This window comes from Globicephala melas, chromosome 10, assembly GCF_963455315.2.
Source record: "Globicephala melas chromosome 10, mGloMel1.2, whole genome shotgun sequence".
Taxonomy (NCBI): Eukaryota; Metazoa; Chordata; class Mammalia; order Artiodactyla; family Delphinidae; genus Globicephala; species Globicephala melas.
This window is the reverse complement of record NC_083323.1, coordinates 8,485,133-8,503,000: the sequence shown is the minus strand read 5'-3', so window position 1 is coordinate 8,503,000 and position 17,868 is coordinate 8,485,133. Positions and strand designations below refer to the sequence as shown.

Genomic DNA, 17,868 nt, shown 5'->3' with positions numbered 1-17,868 from the left:
GAGTGTGGTCTGTCTCAGAAGACAAGAGCTGCCCCCCAGTACGGAGTGGTTAGTTTTTAATGGGCTGGGTAATTGCATAGACTAATAAGCGGGAGGATTATTCCAACTATTTTTGGGAAAGGGGCCAGGGATTTCCAGGAATTGGGCACCACCCACCTTTTGGCCTTTTATGGCCTCGGAACTGTCATGGTGCCTGTGGCTGTGTCATTTAGCATATGCTAATGCATTACAGTGAGCACATCTGAGGATCAAGGTCTAATAGACCTCGAATCTTCCACCATCTTGGGCCTAGTAGGTTCTAACCAGTTTTTGTTGTGTCCTCAATGGCTGTGTCATTCTTTTAATGGTTGTGCCCTGCCCCTTTATCTCCTGTCTCAAGTATATCAAGGGAAATGTCTTGAGCATCTTCTGGGTTCTGATGTGGAGGAAGGAGTGAAAGTTCCTCCGAGGAGCTAGATGTTTTTCCTTCTGTGAAAATCTTGCTAATGGTGTATCATGCTCAGTAATATCCCTTTCATGAGGAGGTATTTTACCCAGATGTATATCTCTTTGGGACTTCTAAGTGTAGAACTCTCTACTTAAGATGTAGCATGGGCAACAGATTTTAAAATAAACCTTCAACAGCTACTCTTTTGTCAACCTTATTTTCTCTATAAAAGTTTTATATTTTATACCAAAATGTTTAAAATTTATGATGTTTTTATTTTGCAGTTTGGCTCTATCCCTTTAAACAAAAGGGCACACTGATTATTGATTCCCACTTAAATCATGCAGGAAAAGGTCTCTTTATTCCCCCATATTCCCAATATATGGCCAAAACCCGGACCCAAAGGGGAAAACATTAGTTTTAAAACACCAGAGAATTAGTGAAAAGGCTCTTTGTGGAAATAACAAAAACAAAACGAGAGAATGAAAATGCAAAAGACATCACATTTCAAGCCAGTAAGGGCTGGTTTGAAAACTTTAAACAGGGGACCCTGTGCCCCACACACAGCTTGTGAGGCGGCCTCAGCACATTGTGACATCACCCTACGCTTCCCGAACCTGCCAGAGCCAGGGCTCCACACTGATGCAGCGTGTTTGCTTTTGAAGCAGATGCCCTCTAAACTTTTATTTACTGCACTTAAACATGTGTATTTAATGTCATTTTCTCTTGTTTTCCTTTCACCTCCTATTTTTCAGACCTTGGGTTTAGCATTCAGGGTGCCTTTCAAAAAGGTAACTCTGGAGGCCAGAGATGGGCCTCTGCTGCACCTCCCTAAATGATTTGTTCACTCAGTTGGGTCCCATCATTGGTAACCATCCTCCCAATACCTGAATCTTGAAATCCGGAAACACTGAATCTTGAAACATTGCCACATCTTTCAGCTCTTTTCTCTATGGCTTTGGACTTCGAGCCTCTCATTTTCATTTTCATGCCACCATCCTGCTTCTAAGTCATCCTCAGCCTATGTCTGGATTATTAAAATAGCTTCCTGTCAGTGATCCTATTCCTAGTTTCTCTCCAGAAAACATTTCCAACATACACTATTTTCTTTTCCCTTCTTGATCAACCTTTCTTATTCTGTGAAATCCAAACCTCTCTGTCTGAGCCAGATCCTTTAATGCTTCCATCTATCAACTATCATTCCCTAGTTTTGAATCTTTGCCTTCTCCCCTACAATCTTTTCTCTGTATTTTATATGATTTTCTTCTCCCTTTTTGTCCCCATACTTTATAAGGGCTTTACGTAAAATATTCTGCCTTGTTTCTGGATTCCAAACCATTTTCCTTCTCACTCTTAAAAAGCATTCTCTAAACTGTCTTCCTAGAAGTCCTTCATTATTTTTTTAATAGACTTATTTATTTATTTATTTATTTTTGGCTGCATTGGGTCTTCATTGCTGCACGCGGGCATTCTCTAGTTGCAGCTAGCGGGGGCTACTCTTCGTTGTGCTGCACAGGTTCTCATTGCGGTGGCTTCTCTTGTTGCGAAGCATGGGCTGTAGGCGTACGGGCTTCAGTAGTTGTGGCTCACGGGCTTAGTTGCTCTGTGTCATGTGGAATCTTCCCGGACCAGGGATCGAACCCGTGTCCCCTGCATTGGCAGGCGGATTTATAACCACTGCGCCAGCAGGGAAGCCCCTGGAAGTCCTTCATTATTAAAGACCTCTTCATTTAGATACAGTGTTTTATTTATTTATTTATTTATTTATTTATTTATTTAGCTGTGTTGGGTCTTCTTTGCTGCATGCAGGCTTTCTGTAGTTGCGACAAGCGGGCCCTACTCTGGTGCGCAGGCTCTCATTGTGGCGGCTTCTCTTGCTGCGTAGCATGGGCTCTAGGTGCGCGGGCTTTAGTAGTTGCGGCATGTGGGCTCAGTAGTTGCAGCACGTGGGCCCTAGAGCACATGGGCTTCATCAGTTGTGGCGCACGGGCTTAGTTGCTCTGTGGCATATGGGATCTTCCCAGACCAGGGATTGAACCCGCGTCCCCTGTATTGGCAGGCGGATTCTTAACCACTGCGCCATCAGGGAAGTCCGATACAATGTGTTTTTATTGATATGATTGTGACTCTAATCAATCAAATAAATAAAATTTCATTCATTACTTCTAGTGGCATTTTTGTAGGTCATTTTGGGTTTTTATATACACAATTATATCATTTACAAAGAAAGACAATTTTACTATCTAATCTTTGAGTTTTAGTTCTTGCCTTATTGTATTGGCAAGACCTCAAGTACCATAATAGAAGTGATATAACCAAATAACAAATGTGACGAGGATGTGGAGAAAAGGGAACACGCTTGCACACTGTTGGTGGGAGTGTAAATAGGTGCACCCACTGTATAAAACAGTATGGAGTCTTCTCAAAAATCTGAAAATGGTACTACCATATGACCCAGCAATTTCACACCTGGGTATATATCTGGAAAAAAAAGAAAACACTAATTTGAAAAGATACATGAGACTTCCTTGGTGGCCCAGTGGTTAAGAATCTGCCTTCCAATGCAGGGGACGAGGGTTCGATCCCTGGTCAGGGAACTAAGATTCCACATGCTGTGGGGCAGCTAAGCCTGCATGCTCTAGAAACCGTGCTCCACAGCTAGAGAGCCCACGTGCTGCAACTACTGAGCCCACATGCTCTGGAATCCACATGCCACAACCAGAGAGCCTGCACACTGCAGTGAAGATCCTGTGTGCCGCAACTAAGACATATACGAGGGACTACTACTCAGGGATAAAAAAATAATGAAATTTTGTCATTTGCAACAAATGGATGGACTTGGAGGGTATTATGCTTAGTAAAATCTCAGAGAAAGACAAATGCTGTGTATATGTCCACTTATAAGTGGATTCTACAGAAATAAAACAAAATAGTGAATATAACAAAAAGAAACAGATTCACAGACATAGTGAACAAACTATGTTCCAGTTACCAGTGGAGGGAAGGAAGAGAGGGGCAAAACAGGGGTAGGAGATTAAGAGGTATAGACTACTATATGTAGAATGAGTATGCTACAAAGATATTGTGCAGCAAAGGAATATAGCCAGTATTTTATAATAACTATAAATGGAGAAACATGTACCACAATGTTCATTGCAGCACTATTTACAATAGCCAGGTCATGGAAGCAACCTAAGTGTTCATCGACAGATGAATGGATAAAGAAGATGTGGCACATATACAATGGAATATTACTCAGCCATAAAAAAGAAATGAAACTGAGTTATTTGTAGTGAGATGGGTGGACCTAGAGTCTGTCATACAGAGTGAAGTAAGTCAGAAAGAGAAAAACAAATACCCATGCTAACACATATATATGGAATCTTTAAAAAAAAAAAACAGTTCTCATGAACCTAGGGGCAGGACAGGAATAAAGACACAGATGTAGAGAATGGACTTCAGGACACGAGGAGGGGGAAGGGAAAGCTGGGACGAAGTGAGAGAGTAGCACTGACATATATACACTACCAAATGTGAAATAGATAGCTAGTGGGAAGCAGCTGCATAGCACAGGGAGCTCAGCTCAGTGCTTTGTGACCACCTAGAAGGATGGGATAGTGAGGGTGGGAGGGAGGTGCAAGAGGGAGGGGATATGGGGATATATGTATACATATAGCTGATTCACTTTTTTATACAGCAGAAACTAACACAACATTGTAAAGCAACTATATTCCAATAAAGATGTTAAAAAAAAAAAAAGTGATACAGATGGGCATCTTTGTTTTTTTCCCAGACTTAGAAAGCATTGTACCATTAAGTGTGATGTTAGCTGTGTTTTTCCTAGTTACTCAGCTGAATACTCTAGGGGTTCCCTGCAGATCTCTGGAGTTGTCTCTGTGCAGTCCTCTCCTCTCCAGTACTATTGTATACTACAAACTCTAGCCCCCTTGGACCTCCCAGAATCTCAACTTCCATCTCCTCAACTAAGGGAGGTCTCTGAGTTCTACCTGGGTTCCCCCTCCCTGTGCTTTGGCCTAGAGACTTTCCCTAGACAGCAAGCTAGGACAATTATAGGGCTCAGCTTGTTTGTTTACCATCTCTCAGGAATCACTGTCCTTCCTTACCTGATGTCCAATGTTTTGAAAATCATTGTTTTGTATATTTTGTCCAGAATTTTAGTTGTTTCAGGTGCAGGGGTACATCTGATCCCTGTTAACTCCATCTTTTCTGGAAGTGGAAGTCCTGCCTTTTCTTAAAACATCTGAGGAATTATTTAGGAGTTGCTTCCAGAGTATGAGATATTCTTTGGAATTTCCGTAGGGGAAAATCTTCATTCTTTCAGGGTGGGTTTGATTTTAGGGAGCAACCAAGAGTCTTTTTTTTTTTTTTTTTTTTTTGCGGTAGACGGGCCTCTCACTGTTGCGGCCTCTCCCGTTGCGGAGCACAGGCTCCGGACGCGCAGGCTTAGCGGCCATGGCTCACGGGCCCAGCCGCTCCGCGGCATGTGGGACCTTCCCGGACCGGGGCACGAACCTGAGTCCCCTGCATCGGCAGGTGGACTCTCAACCACTGCGCCACCAGGGAAGCCCAAGAGTCATTTTTTTAAAAAAATTAATTTATTTTATTTTTGGCTGTGTTGTGTCTTCGTAGCTGCATGGGCCTTCTCAAGTTGTGGCCAGCGGAGGCCACTCTTTGTTGCGGTGCGCGGGCTTCTCATTGCGGTGGGTTCTCTTGTTGCAGAGCATGTGCAACAGCTTCAGTAGCTGTGGCTCGTGGGCTCCAGAGTGCAGGCTCTGTAGTTGTGGCACATGGGCTTAGTTGCTCTGCAGCATGTGGGATCTTCCCGGACCAGGGCTTGAACCTGTGTCCCCTGCATCGGCAGGCGGATTCTTAACCACTGCACCACCAGGGAAGCCCCCAAGAGTCATTTTCAAGGTCTGGTTAAATGATATGTCTGAGTGATACTGTTTGGGGTCCAAAATGATTTCAAAGTAATGAGGCAAATTTCCTTGTGCCATTTGTAAACCGTTTTGCAAAATAGGAGTTGCAAAATTTTTTCAGTTTATATTTACAGCTGGCACTTAACTGCTTACTAAAGCTTTCTCACATTGTTTTTATGTGATTCTCTCTCTCCAACTTGATTATAAACTCACTGATATCTGGATACTTTTGTACATTTCCTCAGTATACCGCAGTCTTAACTGCGGAAGCTTCTTAAATCATGGTAGTCAACTAATTTTTGTGTAGGGAAACTAAGATCACCCTGTCAAAATATACTGCATGATATAAAAGGATATAAAGTTGGATTTTGATACCTGTACAGCATTATTAATGCATCATGATTTAAAGTTATTTGTGTAAGATGTTGAATTCCGGTAGCATGAGCACGCACGTATCTGTATCTGTCTTACACTGTAGGAATTATGTGAATGATCTAGTTCACAAAGATGCCTTGAATCTGGATCTGTTATGTAATTAACCAAGGAATATTCTTAGAACCTAGTAGATTGGTATATACACTACATTATATGCAACCTTAATCACTGAGTATAATTCTTTGGGGCGGAGGTAAAATTCTTTTCTCACAGTCTTTGTTTTCTAGTACCTGAAGGTCCCATTAGTCCCAGCCCCACCCCTCCATTAGGAAACAAGGACTTTTAAAACATATTCTTAATGGATTAAAATCTTAGATTTTTAGCTTTCAACTAGATTTTCTTTAACTTTGTATTTTTAGTTAACTGAATTTATAGCTTTACATTTCTTTTATAGTAAATCTTATAATAGTGAGTTTGGAAACTCTTTTACTTACAGGATGTCCTCTTGGCTTGCTCTTTATCCTTAATGTTCCGGTATCTTTTTGTTGTCTTTTTTTTTTTTTTCCTCTCTTCTTTCCTTCCATTTCTGTTTTGTTTAAGTAAAAGGGAGATTACATTGGGAAATTTTTCTTTTAAATTCTTATATGTAACATGGACTTCTAAGATCCAAATTTACTCTGATGTTTTTAATTTTTATTTTTAATTAGAATTCCATACATCAGTGATGTTCTCATATGTACTATTTCTGATGGCAACATTGTTATTTTTCTTGGATAGTACGAACCACAATTTAGTAAATAATACTTGTAAAGATAGCATTATCCTTCATTTCCAGGAGGTAGCAGTGACCATTTTTGCTACTAATACTGCTTTAAGGAGTGTTTTGAGTTATTTTTCAGTCTTTAGTTTCTTTGAGTAGTATAACTTTGTGAGTGCTTCCTTTGGACAGATATAACTTGGGGTTCTTCTCTACCCCACACATTTATTAAAAGGGGTTTTATCAATCAGTGTGATACACCAGATTAACAAACTGAAGGATAAAAACCATATGATCATCTCAATAAATGCAGAAAAAGCTTTTGACAAAATTCAATACCCGTTTATGATAAAAACCCTCCAGAGGGAAAAAAAAAAAAAAAAAACCCTCCAGAGAGTAGGCATAGAGGGAACCTACCTCAACATAATAAAGGACAAACCCACAGCCAACATCGTTCTCAGTGGTGAAAAACTGAAACCATTTCCACTAAGATCAGGAACAAGACAAGGTTGCCCACTCTCACCACTGTTATTCAACATAGTTTTGGAAGTTTTAGCTACAGCACAGAGAAGGAAAAGAAATAAAAGGAATCCAAATCAGAAAAGAAGAAGTAAAGCTGTCACTGTTTGCAGATGACATGATACTATACATAGAGAATCCTAAACATGCTACCAGAAAACTACTAGAGCTAATCAATGAGTTTGGTAAAGTAGCATGATACAAAATTAATGCACAGAAATCTCTTGCATTCCTTTATACTAATGATGAAAAATCTGAAAGAGAAATTAAGGAAACACTCCCATTTACCATTGCAACAAAAAGAATAAAATACCTAGGAATAAACCTATCTAAGGAGACAAAAATTGTATACAGAAAACTATAAGACACTGATGAAAGAAATTAAAGATGATACAAACAGATGGAGAGATATACCATGTTCTTGGGTTGGAAGAATTAACATTGTGAAAATGACTATACTACCCAAAGCAATCTACAGATTCAATGCAATCCCTATCAAGCTACCAATGGCATTTTTCACAGAGCTAGAACAAAAAGTTTCACAATTTGTATGGAAACACAAAAGACCCCAAATAGCCAAAGCAATCTTGAGAAAGAAAAACGGAGCTGGAGGAATCAGGCTCCCTGACTTCAGACTATACTATGAAGCTACAGTAATCAAAACAGTATGGTACTGGCACAAAAACAGAAATATAGATAAATGGAACAGGATAGAAAGCCCAGAGATAAACCCACGCACATATGGTCACCTTATTTTTGATAAAGGAGGCAAGAATATACAATGGAGAAAAGACAGCCTCTTCAATAAGTGGTGCTGGGAAAACTGGACAGCTACATGTAAAAGAATGAAATTAGAACAATTCCTAACCCCAAACATAAAAATAAACTCAAAATGTATTAAAGACCTAAATGTAAGGCCAGACACTATAAAATTCTTAGAGGAAAACATACATACATACATCATAGCAAGATCCTTTTTGACCCACCTCCTAGAGAAATGGAAATAAAAACAAAAAGAAACAAAGGGGACCTAATGAAACTTAAAAGCTTTTGCCCAGCAAAGGAAACCTTAAACAAGACAAAAAGACAACCCTCAGAATGGGAGAAAATATTTGAAAATGAAGCAACTGACAAAGGATTAATCTCCAAAATTTACAAGCAGCTCATGCAGCTCAATATCAAAAAAAACAAGCAACCCAGTCCAAAAATGGGCAGAAGACCTAAACAGACATTTCTCCAAAGAAGATATACAGATAGCCAACAAACACATGAAAGAATGCTCAACATCACTAATTATTAGAGAAATGCAAATCAAAACTACAGTGAGGTATCACCTCACATGGTCAGAATGGCCATCATCAAAAAATCTACAAACAATAAATGCTGGAAGGGGTGTGGAGAAAAGGGAACCCTCTTGCACTGTTGGTGGGGATGTAATTTGATACAGCCACTATGGAGAACAGTATGGAGGTTCCTTAAAAAACTAAAAATAGAATTACCATATGATCCAGCAATCCCACTACTGGGCATATACCCAGAGAAAACCATAATTCAAAAAGACACATGCGGGCTTCCCTGGTGGTACAGTGGTTAAGAATCTGCCTGCCGGGCTTCCCTGGTGGCGCAGTGGTTGGGAGTCCGCCTGCCGATGCAGGGGACACGGGTTCGTGCCCCGGTCCGGGAAGATCCCACGTGCCGCGGAGCGGCTGCGCCCGTGAGCCATGGCCGCTGCGCCTGCGCATCCGGAGCCTGTGCTCCGCAACGGGAGAGGCCGCAACAGCGAGAGGCCCGCGTACCACAAGAAAAAAAAAAAAAAGAATCTGCCTGCCAATGCAGGGGCACAGGTTTGATCCCTGGTCCAGGAAGATCCCACATGCCATGGGGTAGCTAAGCCCGTGCGCCACAACTACTGAGCCTGAGCTCTAGAGCCTGCAAGCCACAACTACTGAGCCCATGTGCCACAACTACTGAAGCCTGCATGCCTAGAGCCCATGCTCCGCAACAAGAGAAGTCACAACGAGAAGCTCTCACACTGCAACGAGGAGTAGCCCCCGCTCACAGCAACTAGAGAAAGCCCGCACACAGCAACAAAGACCCAATATCGCCAAAAATAAATTAATTAATTAAAAAAAAAGACACATGGGCTTCCCTGGTGGCACAGTGGTTGAGAGTCCGCCTGCCAATGCAGGGAACACGGGTTCGTGCCCCGGTCCGGGAAGACCCCACATGCCGCGGAGCGGCTAGGCCCATGAGCCGTGGCTGCTGAGCCTGCGCGTCCAGATCCTGTGCTTCGCAACGGGAGAGGCCACACCAGTGAGAGGCCTGCGTACCGCAAAAAAAAAAAGACACATGCACCCGAATGTTCATTGCAGCACTATTTACAATAGCTAGGTCATGAAAGCAACCTAAGTGTCCATCGACAGATGAATGGATAAAGAAGATGTGGCACATATATACAATGGCATATTATTCAGCCATGAAAAGAAACAAAACTGAGTTATTTGTAGTGAGGTGGATGGACCTAGAGTCTGTCATACAGAGTGAAGTAAGTCAGAAAGAGAAAAACAAATACCGTATGCTAACACATATATATGGAATCTAAAAAAAAAAAAAAGGTTATGAAGAACTTAGGGCAGGACAGGAATAAAGACGCAGATGTAGAGAATGGACTTGAGGACACAGGGAGGGGGGAGGGTAAGTTGGGACGAAGTGAGAGAGTGGCATGGAGTTACATACGCTACCACATATAAAATAGATAGCTAGTGGGAAGCAGCAGCCACATAACGCAGGGAGCTCAGCTCGGTGCTTTGTGACCATCTAGAGGGGTGGGATAGGGAGGGTGGGAGGGAGACGCAAGAGGGAGGAGATATGGGGATATATGTATATGTATAGATGATTCACTTTGTTATACAGCAGAAACTAACACACCATTGTAAAGCAACTATACTCCAATAAAGATGTTAAGGCAAAGGGTGGGGGGTGGTTACTGCTTTCATGTCCACCAGTTGTGAAATGAGGTTCCTGTTTGGCTGCATTGTTCCTAGCATTTGCTAGTTTTGTATGTGAGGGAGAGTCGGGGAGGGAGGGAGGATTGGCGTACAGTTAAAAAAAAAAAAAATTAATAAATTTTATTTCACCTAGATACCAGGGTTTAAAATATAGTACTGTACTTATGTTTATTAAAATGTTCATTCTACCCCTATTTTTCATGTGAAATCTTCTAAGTTACTCTTCATTGTAATTAATGATCCTTAGTAGTCTTATGTCTTAGTTCTTGCTTTACTCTGGCTTTATAATTTTCTTTCTATAATAGAGACCTTTGAGTTTTGCAAGCTTTGTTATTATTTGTCATTTAATCATATATTATAATAGAATTGGCACATAACTGGGCTAAAATATATAATTTTCCTTACTTGTACATGTTCTGTTCCTTGACTTTTATTTTGTATTCTATTCCTTGGTAACTACTTGGATTCTGTGACTTCTTTTTGATTTTTATTCTTTTAATTATTTAAATCGGTGCTTGTTAACTTTTAAAATCTGTGTTCCTCTATGATACATTTATTTATTTATTAATAAATTTATTTATTTATTTTTGGCTGTGTTGGGTCTTCGTTTCTGTGCGAGGGCTTTCTCTAGTTGCGGCGAGCGGGGGCCACTCTTCATCGCGGTGCGCGGGCCTCTCGCTGTCGCGGCCTTCTGTTGTTGAGGAGCACAGGCTCCAGACGCGCAGGCTCAGTAGCTGTGGTGCATGGGCTTAGTTGCTCCGTGGCATGTGGGATCTTCCCAGACCAGGGCTCGAACCCGTGTCTCCTGCATTGGCAGGCAGATTCTCAACCACTGCGCCACCAGGGCAGCCCCTCTTTTGATGCATTTTAAAAAAATCTTATGCTCTTTGTTTTGGGGGTTTTTTTAAACATAAAAAGAAAAATCAAAACATATTGACAGAGGTCTGCTTTTTTAACTTTACTATCTTTACCCCATTCTGATACCACACTCCTGTCAAAGGGTGATTTTAATGTTGCCTTCAGAGAGAGGTTGACTTAATGTTGAAGTGGTATAAAATATTCTAACTAATAATGCAGTTATAGCATTATAGACATTCAGAGTAGAATATTTTAATAGTGATAAGTTTTAATTAAAAATTAATTAGTTCAAATTAATTTATAGGAATATTTTTAGAAAGAGATATATATTTTGATAGAGATGGACAGGACTATTTTAATAAAAACCCATGTTTAGGTTCATAGTCCTTTACTGGAAACTCTAAGGGCCAGCTTAGAATTCAGAATTTTTTTTTTTTTTGGAAAGCTTATAAGATACATTTACTGTATACATGTAATGCCCCTGCAGTCAGGGGTAGCACTTCATAGTCAAATACATTAATATTTCAGTGGCCAAAGCTATGACTATTCTTACTTTAGTGGGTAGACTATAAATAGTCTCATGTCAGTTCAGGTCAGATTTTGCTGCCAGTTAAATTCAGATCAAGTTTTGCTACCAATGAATTATAGAAAATTTTTGATTCTCAGAAGTTTTTGTGGATTTTGGAATTGTGGCTAAGGGATTATGGACCTGTATTCACTTTCTTAGCTCTAATATTTGGTTACTTTTGTTACCTTCAGAAAATGAAACCTGCTTTCCTTTTTTTCTTCTACAGGATATGAGATTAAATCTGTTCTCTCCAGGCCAGTTAATAGAAATTAGGACACCTCTTCACAAAGCTTGATACCTTAGGCAGCTGTCACTGTCACATGACACTTCCTCCACTTCACTGGCTTTATGTTGAGAATCTCATCGTTCTCGTCTCCATTCTCCTTTCGGAGTGCTTTGTGGTAATAAATAGTAAGGAAAAGAGATTTAAAATGTGCAGTACTTCACGTAATACATATCCTGTCTCACGCACAGTAAGGTTTCAGAAGGAACAACATGTTCTCTGAGGACCAACCTTTCCTACTATCAGCTAATGTGGTAGCTTAAAAAATAAATCTTTCTGAAAGGAATACATGCTTATAGTAAAACAAAAATCCAAATGGTACAGAAGGATAAATTAAAAGTAGACGCTTTCCCCTGCCCTACAGCACCCTTCACCCAATCAGCTTTTAACCATTTGTTTTGTACCTCTTCTAGGGGTTTGGATCCTTTTTAAATTTTTTTTTTTTTTTTTTAGTTCAGACTTTCCAGGGGACGGTTTGGGAAATTCTGATTAGGTATTATAACCCAACTTGGACTGATTTTGTGTTCATTGTATGCTAAACTGTGGTTTTCGGTTCTAGTTGGCCTGTGTAAATTTTATTTCTAGAGGTATTTGTTCAAACTGCATAGTTTTGAAATGTTAGACACATGTTTTAAATATTAATTGTTCCAAATTGCAAATGTCTGAGTATTATCCACACATAGGAGTAAAAATTCAATGACTTATTGATTTGCTTAGCAAAATATAATTTTTTTTTAAAAGTCAAAAAGCATGCATATATTTGACAGTGTGCACTTTCAAGGAACACTTACGTTTAAGAAGTAGGGTGTTGGCTCATTGGCCAAGTCAGTAGTTCTCAACGTAAGCATATGGGCAGTGAGATGCAGACGGTCCTAGCAATTATTACCAAGAACATTACTGAAATTGTTTATGTTCTTAAATCCATGATAAATGTAAGAGCACAATACATCTAAACATGAATGTCCTTCTGGGGAAAGTGTCAATTTTTGTTTTATATGGAATCCAGATTGTTTTACTGTTTAGTTCAACAAACATTTATTGAGTACTAACCATGTCAAAAATTGGCCTTATAGTAATGAGATAAAAATTGCTGGGACATTCCAGGGGACTGTCCAGAGATCGTTAGAAAAAAAAATTGAGAACTACTTTTCCCAAGTCATGATGAGGCTGTTAGATGTATACCTTTGTAAATGAGGACGTACCTAATAAGTACTGGCTGAAATTCAACTTAAGGTCATTCAGTTTGAAGTTGCTTGGTGCAGATCCCTAAGTGGTACTTCCCTCATCCTACCCATCCCACCCCTGCTGCCTCACATTCACATACACACAGAGTCTGGGTTTTTTCCAGTTTTTGCGCTTGGCACCATATATATGGGACAGGAGGAAAAAAAATAGTCATTGGTGTTCTAGGTTGCTTGTTTGCCAGTTTAGAGCCTCAGACTCCTTGTTTTTGCCAAGTACATATAGACTGCTTTTTTTGTTAAGGTCAAGGACTCTCTTAGTTTTTGTCCTCTTTTGGTGGAGCTTTGCTAGGATTCAACACTCTGCATTGAACAGGAGCTACTGTGATGTGACTGTGAATTGTGGGAGCCAGACTAGAGATTTCTAAGTACTTTTTGGCAAAGCTTTGGCTCATGGAGTGTAAGTTGCCTCTTTCCTTTTAGTGTGATTTTGGAGAGAATGGGAACTGGGGTCTGTGACATTTACAAGAGCCTCTAGTCATTAATTGAAGGAAAAAATGCTGGTTGATGAAGGGAAATGACTATAAAATGTAGCAGAAATAAAACTATTAAGTAGGACTAACATAAAATAATAAGCAAAAGTTTGCTATAAAGTCAGGCAAGGAAAATAGTCTCAAGTTGTAAAAAGCCAATTAGCAGATTAAAGAATAAAAAAAGTCAAATTTAAAAATAGAGCTGATTATTTTAAGCAGTTAAGTAGAGCTTAGAAGAGTAATAGAATTGCCCTCTCTGATAGGAAATAAGTCAAGCTAATAATTTAAGAGTAAATAAAGGATATAAATATGGAGAAACTTTAGAGTATATGAAACCAGTACATTTAAACATGGTAATGTATTTGTTATTATGAATTTCAAAAAAGGTATAAAGATATATTAGGAGTATGCTTTGTAGCTAATGCAGATTCTAAATTTTATGTGCATAATTAAGCTATTTGGATTTTCTATTTTTGTCTTGTTTTGGTAATTTATGTATTTCAAGGAATTGCCTGTTTCATCAGAATTGTTTAGGTATTGCCATAAAGCTGTTCATAACATTCTTTTATTATTATTTTAATGCCTGTAGGATTTGTAGTAATGTCCCTTCCTTTCTTTCTGATATTAGTAATTTGTGTTTTCTTTCTTTTATTCTTTAGCTACAAGTTTAACAATTTTATTGATCTTTCCAAAGAAGTAGCTTTGAATATCATAGATTTTCTCTGTTGTTTTCCTGGGGTTTTTGTTGTTATTACTTGTTGTGGTGGTTGATTTCCAGTCTTTATTATTTCATATTACCTGCTTTAGATTTAATTTGCTCTTCTTCTAGCTTCTTAAGGATGGAAACCGGTCATTGATTTCAAACCTTTCTTGTTTTCTAGTAGAAGCATTTAACACTATAAATTTCCCTCCTAGCACTACTTAGCTGTATTCCATAACTATATCTCACACATTTTTATATATCATTTTCAAAATATTTTGTAATTTGCTTTGTGATACTTATTTGACCCATGTGTTACATATAAATTTGTTTCTTACTTTCAACGTATTTCTGGATTTTTTTGTTACTGATTTCTGATTAAAAATTATATCGTGGTCACAGAGCACATATTATATGATTTCACTCCTTTGAGATTTGTTGAGACTTGTGATAGCCTTCTTTAGTGAATGTTCTATGTGTATCTGAAAAAAATACATGTTCTACTGTCCTTGGGTGTAGTATGCTATTAATGTCAGTTAAGTCAAGTTGGTTGATAGTGTTGTTCAATCTTAAATATCCTTACTGATTTTCTTTCTACTTATTATATTGATTTCTGAGAGGAGTGTTGAAATATTCACCTGTAAGTATGGATTTGTCTATTTCCCCTTTCAGTTCTGTTCATTTTTACTTCATGTATTTTGAACCTCTGTAATTAGGTATATACACGTTTAGGATTGTTATGTCTTCTTGGTGAATTGGGCCCTTTATAATTTAAAATGTCTCTTTTATCTCTGGTAATATTTCTTGTCTTGAAGTCTACATTGTGTAATATTAATATCTTCACTCCAGCTTTCTTATGACTAGTGTTTGCGTGGTATATCTTTTTCCATCTTTTAATTTTTAACCTATCTTTGTCCTTTTTTAAAAATGAGTTTCTTTTAGACAGCAGATAGGTCTTGTGTTTTGTTTTGTTTTGTTTTTAAATCCAATCTTACCATCTTTGCTTTTTAATTGAAGTGTTTAGCTCATTTACACTTAGGTCATTTTCAAAATGGTTGGATTAAGTCTGTCATTTGCCTCTTTTCCTGGTTATTACTTTTTTACTATTTTATTTCTTCTGTTGGATTATTAGCTTTAAATCTTTATTTTTATTGTTGTTGCTCTAGAGTTTAAAATATGCATCTTTAACTAATACTATCTGCCTTAAAATAACATGGCACTTCATTGATTGTGTAAAAACTTTATAAAGTACACTTTTATTTTCCTCTTATATCTTTAGGCTGTTGTTATCATACCTTTTACTCCTCCATATGTTATTAACCCCACAATTCATTGTTACCATTTTTGCTTTTAGTGAAATTTTAAAAATATGAAAAAAGAAAAGTCTTTTACATTTAGTCTCATATTTGCCAATTCCAGTGCCCTTCATTCTTTTGTTTAAATCTGAGGTCTCATTTGTATTAATTTTCTTTAGCCTGAAAGGCTTCAGCATTTCTTTTTTTTTTTTTTTTTTTTTTTTTTTTGCGGTACGCAGGCCTCTCACTGTTGTGGCCTCTCCCGTTGCGGAGCACAGGCTCCGGACGCGCAGGCTCAGCGGCCATGGCTCACGGGCCCAGTCGCTCCGCGGCATGTGGGATCCTCCCGGACCGGGGCCCGAACCTGTGTTCCCTGCATTGGCAGGCGGACTCTTACCCTCTGAGCCACCAGGGAAGTCCCGGCTTCAGCATTTCTTGTAGAAAACATCTGATGGCAATGAATTCTGTCCTCTTTTGTTTGTTGAAAAATCTCTATTTCTCCTTCATTTTTGAAGGCTATTTTTGCTGACTGTCTAATTTTAGATGGCCAGTTTCTATCTTTCTGTACTTGAAGATGCTGTTCTGTTGTCATCTTGTATTATTTCTAATAGGAAGTCAGGTGTCATTCTTAGCTTTGTTCACCTGTGTGTAATTTGCCTTTTTTCTCTGACTGCTTTATAAGATTTTCTCTCACTGGTTTTCAGCAATTTGATGATGACACTGTGTCCTGGGATGCTTTTCTTGGGATTCTTAGATCTCTGGGCTTAGAAATTTCAACAAATTAGGGAAAGTTTTAGCCATTATTTCTTATTTTTTCTTCCTCGCCCCACATACTTTTTCGGTCTGAAATTGCACATAAGTTAGACTACATATTGTCCTACAGGTCACTGGGGCTTTGCTCATTTTTTTTTAGTTAACAAATCTTCTTTTCTGTTGTGTCTGTTGTGCTCTTCAGCTTAGCCAATGAATTTTTCTTTTCGTCTCTAGAAGTTATGTTTGATTTTTTCATCTTTTATTTCTTATTTTGTTGATGCTTTTCTTTAAGTTCTTGAACACATTTATAGTAACCGTTTTAAAATCAGTACCTGCTAGTTTTATCATTTTGGTCATTTCTGAGTCTGTTTCTGTTAACTGATATTTTTTCTCCTAGTTATGGGTCACATTTTCCTGCCTCTTTGCATGTATAGTAATTTTGTTTTTTTTTTGGACGCTGTATGTTGTGAATGTTACATCACTTGGTATCTTGATTTTGTTGTCTTTCTTAAAAGAGGGTTAAGTTTTATTTTGGCAAGCAGTTAAATCACTTGTGGGTCAGATGATTCTTTCTGGGTTAGTTTTTAATCTCTTACGGTGTATCTAGCACAGTGGTCCCCAGCCTTTTTCGGCACCGGGGACTGGTTTCGTGGAAGACGATTTTTCCACGGATGGGGGTGGGGAGGAGGGATGGTTCAGGCAGTGATGCAAGTGATGGGGAGTGATGGGGAGCGGCAGATGAATCTTCCCTCACTCTCTCACCTGCCGCTCACCTCCTGCTGTGTGGCCTGTTTACTAACATGCCATGGACCTGTACCGGTTTGTGGCCTGGGGGTTGGGGACCCCTGATCTAGAGTTGCCTTTATTCTAGGCTTCCGAGTTTAGCCCTCTACTAAGGGTCTCTGCTGCATGCTTGGAGTATTCATTGAAGTTTCTCCACTCTGGCTGATTGAAACCCATATGTCTCCCATCTGGGTATCAATTCTGGGTATTGTTCAGTTTTAAGCTCCCTAATTGTTGGGTTTTCTCTAATAGTTTGTCTTTGCCTGGCCTTATAGAATTTCACATTCAGCGGAAGACTCAAGGAGACCCAGTCATTTAGCCCACTGTGCTCTGCTTGCATTCTTTCTCCCATTGCCACAGTCTGGAAAGTGCCTCCAAGCAGAAAGCTAGAGCCTTCATAGGACTCACTTCTTTGGTTCCCTTCCATCAGATATCACAGTGCTAACTGTTGTTCAATGACAGAAACAATTGTTTCATATATTTTGCCCAATTTTCTAGTTGTTTTTAATAGGAGGGCAGGTATGGTACTAATTGCTTAATTATGGCCTGAAGCAGAAGTTGAGAGATACTGTTTTTTATCTTCAATTTATAGATAAGGAACTCAGGGCCCAGACATATTTAAGGAATTCTTCCTGCTGCGCTCCTTTAACCAGATGGACAGTCTTTATGTTTGCCTCTCTAAAGCCATATAACTCACCAGCAGCCACGTTGAGCCCTGTCTGCTCTAGACCTGGGGTTTGGCCAACTTTTTCTGTAAAGGTCAAATAGTCAATATTTTAGGCTTTCTGGGTCACATAAGATCTATGTCACATATTCTCCTTTGTTTTCTTTTACAACCTTTTAAAAATGTAAAAGGTTAAAAAAAGAGCTAATGGGTCATGCAAAACC

The 17,868-nt window shown here is 39.0% G+C and overlaps 1 protein-coding gene across 8 annotated transcripts in view; it reads left to right on the top strand.

Annotated features, from left to right (window-relative positions):
- TNRC6B (trinucleotide repeat containing adaptor 6B) overlaps positions 1 to 17,868 on the top strand; it is a 250,005-nt gene that overhangs the window by 11,520 nt on the left and 220,617 nt on the right. The gene's annotated exons all lie outside the window — the stretch shown is intronic.